Here is a 15,860-nt window from a genome sequence, read left to right as displayed (position 1 = left end):
ATGGATGTGTTATCACATTAAAGTAATTTTTCAATTAAACGAGCACAAGCAGTAACAGAAAAAAAGAACAGACTTGTGATATTGATTTTATTCGATATCACTTCCCCTTGAAATAAAGTTTATCGAAAACGATCGATGCCAAACGATTATAGGGTAAAATAGCCAGAATAGGAAATGTGTGGGGGCATCATTACCAAATATCGCCTTTAGAGTATAGCCCTTAAACGTCTACGAAAATTGTTGCCGAATGATACTGCAAAAGCTTGATAATAGTAGTTAATTATAACATATAAATCATGGTACCCTGATCAAAGCTTTTGGATCGATGATTCTCTCGGAAACTGTGCACTAGCATCCGTCAAATAGTAAAAATGAAATTGATGTATATTTAAACCATATTTTGCCACTGAACAATCCAACTAATGATCAATACAGAAATAAAGACAAATCAGAAAATCATTCATGTCATACAGAAAAAACCTGTCCATCAAAGGATTCACTTTGTGGTAGTTTCCTATGTTAATGATTACATTGTCAATAAATGTTTAAAGATACCAACACGATGATGAAAACAATCTACTGAGTTATTGTTAGAAGAAAACAGAATCGGCGGTTTCATTTCACACTTTTACGGTTTAATGTCTGTTCAGTTTAAGTCGTTTATTTATATCACTGTAACAGCTTTAAAAGTGTCTTTTTTATTTTTAAAAGTTTTAAACCTAACATTTACAGTTTGAAACACCATTAACACATGATTAATCTTTAAAGCAATCTTCATCAAAATTTTGAAAAGAAAGTATTTTTTTTAATTAAAGGACCTGTCTCGAGATTTTACTTTAATCCGTTATATTATTTTCTAATAATAGCTATTTTTTAATCATATTCGGTGTAGTAACAAACAAAAACTAAATTCAAACTGATTCAGTTGAATGAAGAACGCTTAGATTTAAGACTTGCATCATTTGACTATAACTAATAAGAGACAAACTGATATTTTGTCAACAAAAATGTACTTGTTAATCTGACGGTGTTTAATGGTCAGTTTTATTAAATAATTTTAAAATTGATTCTTAAACTAAGAATAGTATGTGACTGTCCAATTAGGAGATTGATTGATCAAATACATTTTGTTTTTGATATCTGTATTGTCCTACGCAGCTGCGTTTTTTGGCAAATGGTAACATAAAGAGAAGGAACTTGTGAGTTCTACGAGACGCTTTTTTTAAGTGGACAATTATATAAGACATATTTATCATCAGACTTCCGATTAAAGAGACATAACTCATGCTGTCAAGTCGGGATTTTTATCTACACGGCAGGATATTGTACAAATGTAACAATTTCAAATAACATTAGTGTTAACAATTGAGTAAGAAAAGGAAGTAACCATTACCAAGAAACAACGTAAGTCGAAATTAAATGAAACAAAACACATTTAAAAAAGAAGGAACTACGAAAACCAGAAAAATATCTCTTTGGTAAACAATAAAACATAGTGATGGAGTTAGCAAAACCTCCATCGAAGATGCCACGCTTATGATTTGGTAAGTCAGACAAGCTACTCATCAAATCAATATAATAAGAATGACAAACCAAATACAAGGTTGCAGAGCATTTACATCGAAATTCCTTATTTACAAATAATCTTCGACAATGTACTGTTCATCTATATCTATTAAAATTCATTATTTTTTAATTATCAAATGTATCTATAAACACTAATAATTCATATCACTTATGTTTATCTCTGATTCGTGTGTTGGCCTTAGATGTGAACTCTGTTTCGTAGCAAGGTCAGAACAGAAAATGCATGACAAATCTACTATTATATAAATCATTATTGTTCATTAATCTATTTTTCCATCTCATATTTCTAACTATATTACAATGTATGTATGTAATAAAATAAACAGTGATTTGGCCAAAATAGTGAACACACATTATGTAAATAATTTCGATCGCAGTAAAATGGACTTTTTCAACGTAACAGATATAATTCAGTTATTGTCAAACACTGTATTTTATAAACGTGTTATTAATTTAACACAAGAGACCATAAAACATTAGTTTAAAGTATGTATATTGGAAACGACAACCAACGAATCACTCATTTTCAAGTACGAAAATCAAAAACAAAATGTTAATACATGTACCAATGCAACATGTACAAGGCAAATCAACAGCACGACACATATGAAGGAATACTCAGTTCCTCGTATAGAAATAACACAATATATAGTTATGTCTTCATATGTGACAACAAATATACGTCTTAGTATGTGAAAATTTTCCGATGGAAATTCTCCATCGGATAACTTTAAATAACACTAGGGCTAAATCATCAAATTATATTTGTAAAAGGAAACTTGAAATTGTTAGATCTGTTATGTTCGGTATGCGGTAGCAGCTTATTGTTTTCCCTCAGCAAACAGACGTGATATGTATAAAACAGAGTACCCTTCTGTTATACGAAACTGGAGAAGTTTAAGTGGATATAGTTCTTTAATCATGTGACCTTTGCTTGTATAAACAGAATGCATTTTTGTCCGTTTTCCTAAACACTTCTAACCGAAGAGCTTTTTATTTTCAAAATTGCTTGTTTTATTCTTAGAGTTCTTTTAAGAAGAGTTTTAGTTTTACACGCAAGTCCTCGTCTATTTGTCTTAGTTATGCCATATTCTTACAAAGGAATGAAATATTAAACGCAATATTTATGTTAGAAAATATTGTATTGTTTTGATGAATTATTCAAACGAATGATGTAGATTTAATAAACACATTTGAGAATACTTAAATTACAAAATTAACATTACGACTATCATATCGTAGGAAATACATATCGAAAGAGAGTTAACTCTGCAATTATTCAAACAAGCCACAAGTTCAATCAAAGTACTGGCGTACTGTTTACTCGGATTAAGATTTGATGGCTGGATAATTATTTATACAGATTTCTATCTGTAGACTATTACATAGAAACGTACAGTAGCTTTACACGTTTGGTTTTTAAAACTAATTTTAAATTAGTAATAGATCAAGGAATAATTATAAAGGGTAATGGTTACTGATTAATAAAAGGAGGAAGAAGGAACCAGACCTTATAATACTAAGTTTTAGAAATAAAGACAGCATTAGTAATGTAAGCGCGTCACCAATCTTACGCAAAGGATAAATATGCATATATACATATGTCTTGACCTTTTTTAGATATTGAACATTCAAATTCTATCGGTATCATTGTTAAGATGGCTCGGAAAAGTAAACTGGAATACATGACTGATAAAATCCAGAAGCGTGGCAGCTGGGACCAAAGTACTGACGTACTGTTAACTCGGATGAACCTAAGATCTGAAGGCTTGCGAATAACTTATATACATTTCAGTCTCCCTGTAGATAACTATTTAAAAAATGCAGTGGTCTTCTCTAGTCGACTAGATGAAACTTTGTAGTAGCTTTCTCAAGTCGAGTGTCAAACATTACAGCTATATTTAATACAATAACATACTACTTGAAGTATGAAACATCTAAACAATTTATTAAAGTATTGTAGGCACAGAGGGTCGAAAGGGACAACTACTACAATTAAATGTGTTTTGCTTTATCTGACGACTGAAAAATATTTTAAATGATTCTTCGCTGTAGACTATTACAAGAAATGCGCAGTTGTTTTTTCACGTCGACTAGAGTGAGCTTGCAGCAGTTAACATAAGTCGAGTGTAAAGCATCTCAGATGCATTTAATATGATAACATACTACATTAACATTAAACCAATTTGCCAGGTAGTGGAGGAACAGATGGTTGAAAGAAAAAAAAAATATGTGTTTTTGATTTTTTGTTTTGCAGTGTCTGAAGACTTGAGAATGCATTTAATGAATGTTCACATTTCGATCAGACATGATTTGTTTAAAACAGACTACCCTTCTCTAATACGGGACTGAAGATATTTCAGAGACTTTAGTTCTATTTTTATGTGACCTTTGCTTGTGTAAATATGATACGTTGTTGTCCATTTTCCATAACACTTCACCGCGGATAATTTTCTTTTTTTTCCACGTCGCCTTTTTTTGTTTTGTGACTTCTTTTCAAAATAACTGAAAAAAAACTAGACTTACCCATATTTTATTATCATGCCATTATCCTACCTACATGTACAATTCATATATTTTAGACAACGTATACAATAGCAATTGTTTTATTTGTCCGATCAATTATTCAAACGGAAGATGTAAATTATATAATATAATAAAGAAGTTGTTGTATGATTGCCAATTGGATAACTATCCACAAGAGACCAAATGACACAGAATTTAACAGCTATAGGTCATCGTACGGCCTTCATCAATGAGCAAAGCCCATACCGCATTGTCCGCTATAAAAGGCCTCGAAATCACAAATGTAAAACAATTCAAACGAGAAAACTAACGGCATAATATATGTACAAAAAAATGAACGAAAAACAAATATATAACACAACAACAAACGACAACAATTGAATTAAAAATGCTTAGTTTTAAAAATTAACATTACGACTATTTGATCGTAGGAAATACTTATTGAAAGAGAGACAACTCTGCAATTTTTCAAACAAGCCACACACACACAATCAAAGTACTGACTTACGGTTTACTCGGAAGAACCTAAGATCTGATTGCTATCTCTCTGTACACAATTAGAATGAACGTACAATACTTTAGACGTTTGATCGTTAAAGCTAATGCGAAATCAGTAGTGGATCAAGGAATATTAAAACGGGGGATGATTACATGTTAATAAGAGGAAGAGGAAGGAGTTAAACCTTGATACTAATTTTAAAGATTTGAAACAAGGATAGCATTCGTAAAAGTGAGCGTGTCAGTAACCTTACACAAAGGATTATTATGCATAGACATCTCTTGACCTCTTTCGTACTGAAATTCATAGTCTCTATATCAAAATTTTAGTTAAGTTTGCTAGGAAATATAAAATTGGATAAATGATTGATAACATTCAGAAGCGTAGCAGCTGGGACATAAATATAAGCATCAGGAAAAGGTAGGACCGTAATGCGTGTAGCTGTATAACTTGCAATACACCATAAGGGGATTTATTGTGGGAAATGTTCAATATCTTCGTTTGAGATAAAAATTGCTCATTCAAACAAATGTAGTCTTGTTATAAGAACAACACAAATCAGAAGGGAACAGTTAGATTAAAGTATCGTTGAGTGTACACTCTTTAAGTCTATATGCCTTCGATTATATAAAAAAGGTTGCATTAAAGTTCAACTTTATGTCAGATAAACGCAAAAAGGAAACTCTAAACGGCAATTTGGTTTTAGATTAGACAGACACAACCAAGTTATAATTTAATATCAACTGGATTAGTTTCATCGCTTTTCAATTTTTTTTTTAAAATTAACATTTAGACTATTTCATCGTATGAAATACACATCAAACGAGAGGTAACTCTGCATTTTGTTTTTATAAACAACAAGTTTATTCAAAGTACTCACGTACTGTTTACTCGGATGAATCTTAAAATTTGCAGGCTTGCAAAGTAATTACATACATTTATATCTCCCTGTAGACTACTAGAAACAAATTGCAGAGGTCTCTTCAAGTCGACTAGATAAAACCTTGCAGTTGCTTTCTCTAGTCGAGAGTCAAAATTTTAAGTCATATCTAACACGATAACATACTACATGTAGTATTTAACATTTTATCAATCTGCCAGGTAGTTTGGGTAAATAGGGTCTAAAGGGACAAGTACTACATTTAAATGTGTTTTCACTGCCTGAGGACTGAATACTACATTTGCCATTTGATTAGTGACTTTCCGTTATAAATTTTCCTCTGGGTTCGGTATGTTTGTGATTTTACTTTTTAAATGATTGTTATTTTTTCGATTCGACGTAATTGAGGATGAAACATTCAGGAATATGCCAATTGTTTTTCACTTGTTTCGGTGATTGAATGCATTTAATTTTTTTTCAGTTTTGATAGACTTCTCGTTTTTGAATGTTCTTGGAGTTCAGTATTTAGTTCGATCCTATCCTTTTCCAACACATGACTGGAGAATTTTAAGTAACTATTGTTCTATATTTATATGACTTTGCTTGTGTAAACAAGATGCGTTGGTTGTCAGTTTTCCATATAAGTTCCCAATGTTAAGCTTTCTTATTCCCAACGAGTCTCGTTTTCCTAATTTTTTAAAGCAAGACCTCCTCTGTCTACTTAATTATACCAATGAATAAGATATTAAATACATGTATTTTACACAATGTAAATAATAGAAATAGTTCTACTTGTTTTTAAGAATTGTTGAAACGGAAGATGTAAATTATACCAGCATATTGTAGGTCGCCTACTTTAATAACTGATAACTGTATAACCTTTCGGTACATCATAAGAAGGTTAATGTTGGAAAATATTTGATATCTTCATTTCAGACAACATTTGTTATTGGTGGCCTTCAGCTGTTGTCTGCTCTATGGTCGGGTTGTTGTCTCTTTGACACATTCCACATTTCCATTCTCAATTTTATTGTAATAAAAGCGAACTACAAGTTTCTTAAATTTTACAATTTTAATGTTTTATGTTTTATATAAAAGGAAGATGTGGCATGATTGCCAATGAGGCAACTCTTCACAATAGACTAAATGACATAGAAATTAAGACCTAGAGGTCATCGAACGGCCTTCAAAAATGGGCAAAGCCCATACCAAATATATCATTTACAAAAAGGTTGGTTATTAATTCAACTTCATTTTTGGTTAATGCAAAAAGTTGACGTTGAGCGGCATTTTGTTTTTTTCAGATTAGACAGACATTAAACCCAGCTTATTATCTATTATCAATAAAACTATTTCTATTGAATTTCAAACTAGCTTTGAAATTGAGTAATATTATTATTTCATCGTACAAATTATATATAGAAAGAGAGGCAACTCTGCAATCTTTCAAACAAATCTCAAGCCCAATCAAAATACTGACGCACTGTTAACTCGGATGAACATCAGATTGGATAGCTGGCGAATGATTATATAGATTTTCATATACCTGTAGACTACTACAAAAAAAAAATAACTGGTTTTCTTAAGTCTACCAGAATAATTCGGATAGATTTTGTAAGATGTTATACTACCAAATCGGGACCGGTCAAAAAGAACATACTGTAAAGTTATTATCGATTAAACATAGACATATTTCCATCGCTTTTCGAATTACCTTTAAAAAGTAACAGTATGGCCATTTTATCGTATGAACTACACATTAAAATTTCCAAACAAACCACTGTTTACTCGGTTTAACCTTAGATATGATTGTTGTCTCTCTGTAGACAACTAGGAAGAAAAACATCTCCTACCGTACTGAAAGTTTAACATTGCCCCTAGCACCAGTTTGGGCGAAAATCTTTGAAAACAAATTATTCCGATAGACTGTAAGATGTAACGCCACCAAATCGAGACCAATCAAAGTGAACGTACGGGTAAGTAGTACATATTTAAGACGAAACAGTTCCTACGTTTAGGTGTAAATATCAAACTATGTAGAACATATTTTGGTAATTTAGGTATAAAATGAAAGGGACGGAATGGTGATCCTTGTAGAACAACTTTTGACTGATTAAAAAAACTGAAAAAACCTAAAAAGAACGGCATATATTGACTGTTACTCAGATATGAAGTACCTGATTTGGCACATAAGAATATTTGGGTTCGCTTAGCCTAATCAGTAGTGAATCAAAAAGAAAATAACAAAAATACCGAACTCAAAGGAAAATTCAAATCCGAGAGTCCCTTTTCAAATGGCAAAATCAAAAGTTGGAACACATCAAACCGTCATATTCCTGACTTGGTTACAGTTCCTACGTTTAGGTGTAAATATCAAACTATGTAGAACATATTTTGGTAATTTTGGTATAAAATCAAAGGTGAAGGAATGGTGATCCTTGTAGAACAACTTTTGACTGATTATAAAATGTATGAATAAATCTAGAAGAAACGGCATATATTGACTGTTTCTTAGCTATGCAGTACCTGACTTGGTACAAAATAATATTTGGGATCACCGAGCTTAATTAGTGGTGATGCAAAAAGAAAATAACAAAAATACCGAATTCGAAGGAAAATTCAAATCAGAAAGTTCCTTTTCAAATGGAAAAAACAAAAGCGCAAACACATCAAACGAAATGAAAACAACTGTCATATTCCTGACTTGGTACGGGCATTCCCTTATGTAGAAAGTGGTGGATGAAACCTGGTTTTATAGCTAGCTAAACCTTTCACTTGTAGGACAGTCGCATATAATTCCATTTCATTGACAACAATATGTGAACAAAACAAACAGACATGATAGTTACAAATGTCAAAAACAGGGGCACAGCAGTAAACATTGTGTTAAAATCGTAATCATTATAAAAACAAGAAATATATCAACAAAGAAAACCAAATGGCATATAACCAAAGCACATAAGCTAGAATGAAAGTCTATAATACAAAAAATTACTACAGCACAACAACACAAGGAACTAATAAAAACGTGAATAGTTACATGTAAATAATAAAAGGAGGAAGGAGCCAAACCTTATATTATTCTAATTCTTAAGATAAGAAAAAGGCAATCATGAGTAAAAGTCAGACCGCAAACTCTTATAGCTGTATAATTTGACGTTACAACATGAGGGGGCTTATAGAGGACACATTTCAATATCTTCATTTAAGACGAAAGACTCTAATACAAAAAAATGCAGTCTTGTTATTTGAGCAAGCTACATAAATCAGAAAAGAGAAGTCAGATAAAGTTTTATTGATTTGACACTTTTTATGACTATATGTTTAAATTGCTTCTTAGTTCAACTTCATTTTGTTTTGAGATTAGACAGACGCCATACCCTAGTTATTATTTATTATACATTGTATGGCGCGGAATCAGGGTCAAAAATACTTATTTACGTATATACATAATTATTTCTGTATATACAGAATTAGATTTACGTATATACGTAAATCGAATTCCGTATATACGTTAATCGAATTCTGTATATACAGAAATAATTATGTATATACGTAAATAATTTCGTATATCAGAAATAATTATGTATATACGAAATTCGATTTACGTATATACGTAAATCAATTTACGTATATACAGAATTCGATTTACGTATATACGGAATTCTTTGTGTATATACGTTAATATTTTTGCATACTAGACATTGATACAACCTGCCAATGAAATTCATTGTTATAACAATGATTTCTCTTTTCTTTGACTAATGAGAACCGAGAAAGTCATTTTCTTCCATTTACGTGGGTTCGGATTCCGGTTTTCAGTTCCGGATCTAACTCTCGTTTTTGGGGGGTGGGAGGTTAAAACAGCAACAATAAAACTTATGCATAAAATAACCAAATTAACTCATATGTTTAACAAAAAACACATCAGAGATGTATATTGTCAAATAAAACCTTGAGAGGAATATTCGATTTCGAAAGTTTTTAAATGAATTAAGTGCGACTACGAACAGACAATCATAACAGCTTCAATTGTACTCTCGTTTATATATTCCGGATTAAAAAAAAATAAATAAGCATATTTTACCAGCAAAATATCATATCTGGGAACATTAGTTTTCACGTATTATGTTGTTTTTTCAAATTTTTTTTTGGTGCATATTTTTTGTTATCTTGCTTGTTTGTTTATGTTTAAAATCACTTAATTTTGACAACAGACACGCTTTAATTACATTTTTAGTTTGATATAACAATAACTGGCACTTTAAAGTAAATAAATTTACCTTCTCTAGAACTGCCAGTTTAATATTAAGCAATGTATTGATTCAGTTTAATTGGCATAAATAACAGGAAGCATACCAAAGTCACAGTAAAATCTCGTACAACATGATCAAAGGACAATGCACCTCCAGGAAAACAGACGAGGACAAAATAACAAGGTGTGGGATTAAACACGAAACACAAACACCGAAAACACTAAAAACCAAAGCATGGACAATGCGAACACTCAAACTCTCAAACATACTGAGAGTGAAACTTTTCCTGCTCATTGTCCAAATGTAATGTAAAAGCGGATAGTAAGTCATATAAAAAAGAAGATGTGGTATGATTGCCAATGAGACAATTCTCCACAAGAGACCAAATGACACAGATTTTAACAACTATAGGTCACCGTACGGCCTTCAACAATGAGCAAAACCCTTACCGCATGGTCACTATAAGAAGGACGGACTAGGAGTACGACAACGGGAGCACATCCATAACCATTTGTGAAATGGACATTCCATAATGCTCAACCAAATCGTGATGGCGACTAAAAGATTTTTAAGTGAGAATATTAAAGTTTTTTTCTGTAACTCTGTTTAAATATCTTACTTGATAAAGATAGTCCTCTATCTGTGAATCATTTGTACTGCACGCACGCCCTTGTGTAAAGTATCAGTTGTGAAATGTGGACTCCATGATGAGATATATGTTGCTGTATAGAAACGGAAAGATCAGAAAACACGCATTTGTTGAAACTTTTCCAACCTCTTCCAGAACTGCTACCTAAACGCCGTTTTTATAGTGTACTCTACAATTATTTTAACTGACAAAACAAAAAACTGAATATGAGATGAGTATGTTTTGGAAGTAAGGTGAACTGTTTGAGTACCCTCGGCGTACATGTCCACGTCCAATCTTAGTTCTCAGATACCGGTAAACCTACATGCATGTTACTTGGGTGTGCGGCTTGCTTCCAAATGTAGGTTACCTTGACCTGTATTCCATGCTTCAGAGGAGACAGACCACGATGATAATCCTGTTCAATGAAATATTATTAAAAACTATTTCTTGGTTAGTATTCAAAAAGTTTGATGTGCAAACTTATCTTGACTAGAATCAAAGTTGTAAATATATCAGTGTGACGTTTCCCCTCCCACTCCGTTTGTCCCGAGAGGAAAGAAATGAAGTCCAAAGAAAGCTATGGACAAAAATAGCCCTAACCCCAGTACCATACTTAGGATGGGTCCCATGGGTGGGGGCTTTGGGTTGATTTTGTAATGTTCGTTCCCCTTTCTTTCGGAATGGTAGGGCTAGGGATCCCATTTCCTTTGTATACTTGTTTATGTTTGCTTAATATTTTTGTTTTTGCGCGAACTTGTAGCCATCTTTGTTTCGTTTATTTCTATTTTAGGTGATAGTTATGTGAATTCGATATCTTTTGATATTAGCAAAATCTTAACTTTTTTGAGTTTTTTTTTCGTTTCATTTAACGACCTTGACGTAAACATAACTATATACGTTTGTCAGAAGCTCTTCATTTTCCTTCCAATGATATTTCAGGACAACGGTGACAATCAATAGTTAATACACTATCAATTTTCACTTAATATGCATGAAGTTAACAACTGTTTTTCGAGATGTACAAACTTGACGGGTGAGTTATTTCAATTTGATATTACTTCTAGATTCAACAGAACTTTTTTAATATCCATGCATTTGGAAGATATTTTGCACCTGCATTTTGCAATCGTTCATTCAGAAATGTGCAGGTCACAGGTGCAATTTTAAGGCTCTAGATGGTCACAGTGTGGGAACGGAACTGTACGGTTTTTTAATATTTTGGTCATTCGGGAGACTTTCAAGCGAGGCTCCAACAATTGAAAAAAAACAACAAGTTACTGAATGTAAGTTTTGATTAACGCACACGTTACAATATTACGTTTCTGCTTGAAGATTTGGTAACGAAAACATTCTACATAAACATCTAGACCAATCGAATACCGAAAACAACATATGCAGCCAGACGTTTTCCCTTAAATGGTTGAGCTCCGAGTAAATCGCTTAAAATTCTTCATCAACAGGGAATAAATTTAAAAAAAAATGCAAATTAGTATTACTATTTTAACCGATGTGGACTGTTTTGGTCGAAAGCCGCATCCCAGATTAATTTGGCGGCAATTTATTTACAAATGCTTTTACACGACTGACATAAGCGTTATAATATTTAATCCTAATATTTAATATAACTCTTTCTTTTGTGATCATTTAAATAAAATTGTTTTAAGTTAGGCTTAACTGCTGGGGTACAGCAAGGATTTTCATAGTAGTAAATTCTTCGTTTAGCGAGGATAAACAGTATATCTTCCCATGTGATATAGTGATAAGCCTGACTAGTTTTCGTATGTGTATTCACAAAAGAAAATCTAAGAAACGACTGATTTACGATCGACAATACTCGACAAATTATATTTTTGTTCATCTGAAAATCACCCCATTTAGGACCCCAATATATTTAGCAGGATAAGTTTTCTCCCTTGAAAGCAATCTTCTGTATTATTTTCCCGTAGTTTTTCAACAGACACACAAGTCACAACAAAGATGTTAGTTAATTTTTGTAAGACTATAATATTAACAATAAGATTACAAAATGTAAATTATGCTTCTTAATTGTTATCTCATAATCAATAGAAAAAATACATGACATCATGTCGGGTTAACTTAAGGTGTTTCACTGTTTTTGTTCCTGTGTCGATGTGTGTGTAATCAGGGACTTTCTATAGTAAGTACTTAGTATAGAAAGTCCCTGGTGTAATACTAATCATGCTAATAATGTAGTTTGTTGATTTTATGGGTATGTATGTGTATGTGTCTTTTGCATGTAAACTGTTGTTAAAATTGAAAGAAAGCAAATGAAAATCGAGATATCTACTGACAGTACAGTAGCAAATATAGAAAATTTCAGTGGCGGATCCAGAAATTTTCATAAGGGTGGGGAACTGACTGCCTAAGAGGGGGCCCGCTCCAGTCATGCTTCAGTGATTCCTTATATAATCAACCAACAAATGGGGGCCCCCTACCCCCCCCCCCCCCCCCCCCCCCCCTAAATCCGCCTCTGTTTTTTACACCTGAGACTATACATGTACTGTTATAGATTTGTATAGTCTCAGTTCATATGTACATTCTGTAGCAAGGACTAGGTCATGCTAGTGATTTAAATATTTATATTGAAAAAAAATCATGATTATGTTGCAACAATTAACCTGTTAACTGAACAAATATAAAATTTTCAGGATAAAAAATAATTCTGTCTTCAGAATTCCATTTTATTTAGTATAAGTTGTTGTACAAATGTAAGACTTTACAAGGCGGTAGAATATCAGGCTAAAGTTAAAGATTGTAAGACAAATTAGGTTTATGGCCTGCAATCATAATTGTGTTGCCTATCCAATTTAACTACCTCATTTGTCTATTATTTTACTGTTTTTCAGCAGTGAGTACATTGGACAGCATTCAAAAGAAAATAAAAAGAAGAACACAGAAACAGGCAAAAGAAAAAAAAAAAAAAAGAAGATAAACACCTGAAATCATGGTATGTTATTTTTATGCCCCGGCCATAAGTGGCAGGGGCATATAGTGCTACCTATGTCTATCCTTCTGTGACTTCAATATTTCCAAACAAAACAGTTGTCTTGACTTTGTTTTGAATAATGAAACATAAATGTATATATACTGAGTCATGTTAATATACATGCATAAGAAAAACAATAGTTTTGAGATATTTGTATTTGTGTGTTGCAGTACATATTATCAGGGTCTACCTTTTAATTTAAAGTCAACATTTTAACCATAGCATTACATGTAAGCTTAAGGGTCCTCATATGACCATGATTTCATTGAGAAGAAAACAGAAAAAAACATTGAAAATACAAACGTAGATTTATTGGTAGAGTCATGCCAAACAAAATAATATGTGTTTCAAGTTTCAGTCATTTTGTTGGTATTGATTACAAAAATGGGATGCAGGTACATATAAGAATAAAATGTAGTATGATTGCCAATTAGATAACTCTCCATCAGAGACCAAATGATGTAGAAGTAAGCAACTATAGGGTACTGTATGGCCTTCAACAATGAGCAAAACCCATAACCAAAAGTGCAAATGCAAGCTATCAATTCAAACAATGTACATTTTCGTACATTGTACATATAAATTATACGATTGCAGACTAAATATCATAAAAACAAATATTTCTGTTCCAGATATTGGATGAATTTTAATTTATCAAGATGCTGAAGTATAAATGAATATGAAGGTTATAGGAAGTAAACCTGAAAAAGTTCTGAGGTGTCTTACCAAAGATAAACAAAAAAAGAATTGAAGGTATGACTAGATTTACATAGTAACATGTATTTTTCAAGCAACTCCTATTTATAAAATCATTTTTATTCGTTTAAGATATTAACAAGATATGATAATTCATTTTTTATGACAGATATCATCAATATTTTGAGTATTATAATGAAAATAAACTGGTGTCATATATATTACCATTAAAAATTCAATATGACATAATATCTGTACATCAACATATATGTATAAAAAGAAGATGTGGTATGATTGCCAATGAGACAACTCTCCACAATAGACCAAATGACACAGACATTAACAACTATAGGTCACCGTACAGCCTTCAACAATGAGCAAAGCCCATAACGCATAGTCAGCTATAAAAGCCAGTCTTAGACCCTGAAATGTATCTACTGTGGACTTTATTTATAAGAGTAATATGATTGGTTGCTTATTAATAGAATGGTATAACTAAAAAGACGTATAATGTTAACCCCATATGAAAGTACAGCTGAATAATTGCTTATCAGTTAACCCTTTTATAATGGAAAAGTGAGGTTTACCACTGATCTGTTAACCATTATTATCAGGGAACAGTGCAGCAATTCTCAGATTTGTTTACTTTCTTTTTTTGCGCACTCAGTCTTAACATTTGTCCATTAGTTTTCAAGGTTAAGGTTTTTTTTCTCTCCAGAAAATCACTTTGAACACAATAAACTTGGTATCTGTTGATTTTTAATGAACTTTACACATATATCTGCATATGTTTTGTAATTAACTGTGCAATGTATAAATAGATTTTATTTAAAATGACAATATATCAACTCACAATTATTTTCAAGAAAAGGGGCATCTAGATTCAAGTATATTAGGTAGTAAAAATTCACTTTTAAGTTATAATTTAAACTTTATTACCTTCAAAGGCCATACATAAATGAATTGAACAATATTTCAGGAGGCAGAGTACAAATTTCTTCCTGAAACTGGATACTCAAAGGCAAAGGGAAGAAGTCGACTACTTTCATATCCTTACATGAAAATGTTGTTGAAAACGAAGTGGATAAGTACACAAAAAGCCACCATGAGGAGGGACTCAGATCAGCTTTATATTTGAAAGGGACAAGAACAATTAGAAATGTCAGATATAGCGACTGAAACTTTATATTATTTTACATGTTACATCTATTATACTGTATCAATCTTGGAAAATATTTGTGATTTTATAAAGAATAATTGCAATGAATAAAATTTCATACATTTTTTTTTATTTCTCAGTATTTATGATGCCTATACAAAATTTTATATTAGTGTAGGAGATTACTCTTGGTATAACATGTACCTTGTTTTGGAAACAAACAACTGGTTGCACTATGCAGGGTATTTTTTAGTTCGAACATTAATGAGTAAATAATGACAAAATACTCCAGTCATGAAACCTGACAAGTTTAAAATATTTGGGGTATAGGAAACTGCAAAGGACAAATTTTAGTGGTAAGATTTTCTATACAAGCCAATGATACAGATCTTGTCATTTGAAGAGCAAAAGGAACAATACTAATGCTTAGCTAAAACACATTTTAAAAACACACATTTCAAAACATACAATGCAAAAACACTTGCGGTGTACACAAAAAATCACACATGTGTTTAAACAAAAACATATCTCATTTATAAACACTTAAAAGTGTTTTAAAAGTGTGTCTCCTTCATAAACACTTAAAAGTGTTTTATATTAAACGCTGAAGTGTTTTAGG

At 31.9% G+C, this 15,860-nt stretch overlaps 1 long non-coding RNA gene across 3 annotated transcripts; it reads left to right on the top strand.

The window, feature by feature from the left end:
• Positions 1-12,284: 12,284 nt before the first annotated feature.
• LOC127736814 (uncharacterized) lies at positions 12,285-15,371 on the top strand. Of its 3 annotated transcripts, none has more exons than XR_007999197.1 (4): positions 12,285-12,358; positions 13,250-13,347; positions 14,019-14,139; positions 15,062-15,371. It is a non-coding gene; the product is annotated as an uncharacterized LOC127736814 (long non-coding RNA). The 3 variants fall into 3 exon arrangements; XR_007999195.1 differs by having other exon boundaries at positions 13,247-13,347; XR_007999196.1 differs by having other exon boundaries at positions 12,285-12,372; positions 13,247-13,347.
• The last annotated feature ends 489 nt before the right edge of the window (positions 15,372-15,860 follow it).

Source organism: Mytilus californianus, unplaced genomic scaffold, assembly GCF_021869535.1.
Source record: "Mytilus californianus isolate M0D057914Y unplaced genomic scaffold, xbMytCali1.0.p SCAF_37, whole genome shotgun sequence".
NCBI classification, from domain to species: Eukaryota; Metazoa; Mollusca; class Bivalvia; order Mytilida; family Mytilidae; genus Mytilus; species Mytilus californianus.
This window is presented reverse-complemented; position numbering and strand designations above follow the sequence as displayed.